This window comes from Netta rufina (assembly GCF_964035555.1).
Source record: "Netta rufina genome assembly, chromosome: 1".
NCBI classification, from domain to species: Eukaryota; Metazoa; Chordata; class Aves; order Anseriformes; family Anatidae; genus Netta; species Netta rufina.
The window spans coordinates 178,577,115-178,581,801 of NC_140123.1; positions in this window are offsets into that span (position 1 = coordinate 178,577,115).

Genomic DNA, 4,687 nt, shown 5'->3' on the forward strand with positions numbered 1-4,687 from the left:
AAGAATCTGTCCTTATATAATGGCTGCACAGGAAAAACAGTAAAAGTAGTTTTCATTAGGATAAAATGAATTTAACTAAGGCTAAAACTCCAAAAACTAATTTGTGATTCTGATCATATGTCTCAGTTATTTGAAACTTGCTGTCATCTATCTGTAGCCTTGCAAAAACAGAGTTGCCATAAAGAGGCTTTGGATGAACTCACCAAAGCAACAGAAGTTTCATCTATCCCTAAGGTAAATCTGCAGTGGAATTTTATGGTATGTATGTTGCATAATAACACACTATTTTGTGGGGAGAAGAATATCATAGGTTTAGCGAAATGCTGCATTTTTGATCAGGGAGTATATCAAAATAGCTTTTTTTTTTTTTTTTTTTTTTTTTTTTAATATACATTGTCCTGTTTTAGTTTTGTCATTTTTTATCACATTAAATTTATTCTAAACTGAGTGACAGCTGCATCTTAGAATAAAGTTACAGTACAGCAAAATTAGATCAGTGAATGCAATAAACAATACTACATTTAGAGGCTCAGATCAGACTGAGCTACAAATAATCCATCTTCTGAATGTATTAGGTTATCTTATGCTTGCACATTACATTAAGCATATTAAAAATTGACTTGTGAGGTATTGCTTTTTATTTATTTTTTGAGTAAAATTAGGTATTTTGTTAGGTACTGGAAAGGAAAAGCTGAATTTCTCTGTTTCCCTACCCAAATAACCCCTATCATTAGGTTTTCTAATGGTGTTTCTGAAAATCATGGATAACATCTTGATCCTTCCAATATACGTGACTTTTTAAAAATTATGTAGTTATGAAATTATATCTACTGTTAATATTAGGTTGACCTTACACAACTCTGAGAACTCTTGTAAAATACTGTACATTTAGAGGTTTTGGGGGTGCCCACCAGTTTGTAGGATCGAATCTTTTCAATAAAGCATTATTTTTCCTAATCTTATGATTAATGTTTATTAAAGTCAATAACACATAATAACACATGTGTGGAAATGGATCCCTCTTTATGTTTTCATTTCTAGAATTTATTTGTGGTGCATTTATACTTATTGATTAAACATGCTGATAATTGTAAGTTTGCATTGGCTTTGCAGGTTTTTTTCTGTAATCTTATTAACTTTTTTTTTTTTTTTTCATTTTTCCCTCCAAGGGAGTAAATTGATTTATACGAGCGTGCTGTTAATGTTATAACTCCTTGTCTAGCCCCTTGGGTTCTAATGTTTTTTAAACACAGTACAATTATGGGAAACATTATGTAGGAATGACAGCATAAATCATCCCCATAGGAGTCTGAACAGTCTGGGGAGTAATCATATAGAGCCCTGCTGAGGTAAATAAAAACAGTAATTTGAAATAAATAGAAGACCAATGGTGCTAATGTGGATGTCTCAAGAATATCATTAAGTTTGTAATGACAATGTTTATTTGGTGTAACGATATTGGATGGAGTGTAATGCTGGTGCTTATATCATAACTTTATAGTTCATGATCCTGTCTTTTTCTTCAGAGAGCATAGCAAGTTGGCTGTGACTCCAGAGCTGTCCTCCAAACACCAGCACTTTCTCAAAGAGCATATGCACGTGTGAAAAGTAGCAAGGTTCTCTAGGACTTTGGTTAAATTTAGTATCAAATATTGACATTGCAGGTATAAAAATATGCTTGTGGGGATGGATTTGTTCTTTGTTTCCTGTTCCTGTTTACCATAGTCAAGATGTTGGAAAAGTAGGAAAATTAAGTACTAAAAATATTTTATCTGACATTCATTCACATACAGCAGTGTTGTTTAGGTTCAACTGGAGTCTTAGCCCACTTTGTACTCTGAGTGCAGAGTGAATTGGACAGCTGGGCAGCCTAGTGGGCTTCTTGATTCACAGTTACTTCTTCATCAGTACTTAATACTTATTGATATTCCAATACATTTTTCCTCTGCTGAGCTGCAGGGGAATTTAAGTATGAGTTTAGGATACACAGTGAAAGCAGTTAATCTGAAAAGGAATTTTTATCAATCTGTAGGTTTTTAATGTGTATAAATCTATATAATAGAAAAAAAAAAAAAAAAAAACACTTCAAAAATATGATCTTTTCATAAAAAAATTATTCCTGCAAAATAAATTCAACATCACACATAAAAGTATAATGCCCATTATACAGTTAGTATTACATTATTACTATTATATTATTAATACAATGGTATTAAAATAAATGCTATTGGATGTTGCCTTTGTTGCACATACTGATTTATTCCAACACAACATATAAAAGCTTATTGTTTTAGAACATTACTTATTAATATTGGCTGTTTTTACTTTTATTTTTTATATTTTGATATTGCCTAGGAACAGGTAATACAGCTTTCAAATGAGTGATGAAATGTTTTCCCTAAAAGTTCTTAGAATTTGAAGGAGACTAATTTTCTATATATTGACTGTTCATCTTTCAAATACTGTTCTGCAGTACTGTCTTATGCCAGAACAGAGTTTCTGGGAAACGTTTCATATCATGAAACAGGGTTCTTTGAAAATATAAGAAGAATGAGAGAATGTAGATGGTTTGGTGTTGGTTCATGTCAAATATTTTGCTGTGATCTGTTATGTAAGTTCAGCGTACTCAGTTAAATAGAAGTATTTAGTTTGGGTAGTTGTGCTGTACTAAACTAAGAATAAGCAGTAGGTAGCCATTTTCAGTATTTCTTCCAAAGAATTCTGTGCTTTTCTCCACAGCAATATTGTGGACTTTAATAATTGCTGTCTTTCATCCAAAGCTCTGTTCTTTCTCATCCTTTTATTACTTTTCCTTTTTAGACTACTGCCTCTTTTGAAGAGAAGTAACCTACTGAGCATTGAATCTGAGCCTTCAGGGATGTTTGTCAAGAGATTTGCACCTATTCAGCCACAAAGTATATGTTTAATCCATTTGTGGTGGTTTCTCAACTAGGTCATAGCTTACTGCTGTGGAATAATTTTGAAGTTACAGCTTCATATTACACCTGATTGTGAAGTAGTGTCAGAAATATCAATATTTCTGAAAGTGGACCTTTACAACTATGCTCACTACATTTCTCTTTGCATATGGTACTCTGTAATAAACATTTTCTTCTCCTACCATATTCTTAAAAAGAGAAGTACCTCTTGTCTGTTATTAAATTCATTTATTTATTTATTTTTGTATAACAAGATTTTTCTCTTTCTAGACCACAATTCCTATGTATTTTGACTCATGCTTGTAATCCGCAGGTCTGTCTTATTAGACATCTTGAATAATATTTGGGTCACAGGTAGAGCTTCCAAGACAACTTAGAATTTCTGGTTCCCAGCTCTGTGCATATATTTCTAATATGTTTTTGATCCTGGCTATTTTGAACATTGATATTCCATTTAGACTTTTAAAACAAAAAGAAACATTTTTTTTTTTCAATACTAAGAAAAGCTTACATAAAAATGCCATTAAAAGCCTAAGATTTTAGGAAAAAGCAAACAAACAAACAAAAGTAACTTCACTTTGGATTTAATTACTGAAAGAATACCATATTTTTATAAGTTTAATTTAGAATATCCCTCCTTAATTTCACAGTTCTGGATTACAGAACCAGCAGGATGATTCTGTAATATATGCAGTACAAGCATCACAGAGGATGCTATAGTTTTATCCTGAATTTGCTTCTGAATGTATAGCAAAAAAAAAAAAAAGGCAAGTAAGAAAGATCTTTTGAAAGAATAATTGTCTGACATAACTCCTCAGCAAATACCTCCATCCATTTTGGGAAGATAACCTGAGGTGACATCAAGTCAACTCAGCTAAAACTTGTAGAAGATACTTCCAGATAGAACAAAGGAAATGTTATTGTAAAAATGTCAGTATTGTGTACTCCTACTCTATGTATTAAATGTTCTGATTTAATTGTGAAATGTGTCTAATCATAAGAAAAATGTCCATACTTTTATTTGTTATTTTATGTCATTTATTCTGTAAGATTGGAAAGAAGCAATAGATGATGCTAATAAAGCTGTCTGCTTGGACCCTGCAAACCCTGTGAGTAATTGTAGTATGAACTTCATGTTCTAACATTTAATTTCTATTAGTGTTTGATTTTATTCATTTAACTATTGCTGATTTCCTATAAATCATTTGTCTAGTCTGTTGTATTAGGTATATGAGAGCAACACTTTGACTCGCTTTTAAGTTGTGGTGCAATAATCAAAATAACCTACATACATTTGTAATAAGTATATTATTATGTAAGATATTTTGGAGTGGGAGAAAATGATGCTTTGATTGAGAAATATGTGCAGATTTACATTTCTATACCTAAAAATTATCTGTCCAAATGAAAACCTTTTTCTCTTACATGTGTTGACATGGGTAATGGAGATCTGTCAAAGCCATTTTCAAGATACCAAGTTTCAGTACTGGAAAAAAAGAAAAAGAAAAAAAAAGAAAATCCAGACGACAGATATATTTTTGCACCACTAGCCTATGCTGAGCATGGAGTTGCGTAGCTTAGTTTCTTTAAGTACTTGAAGTAGCTGGAGGGCTATGTGTACAAAATCATAGAAGAGTTCATGGTGCAGACATATTTTGACACCATCATGTAAGAAAGGGGTTTACTGATGGAGGCTTACCAATAGTGGCACAGTCACACAGGGAACACAATTTCTGCTTGAACAGTTG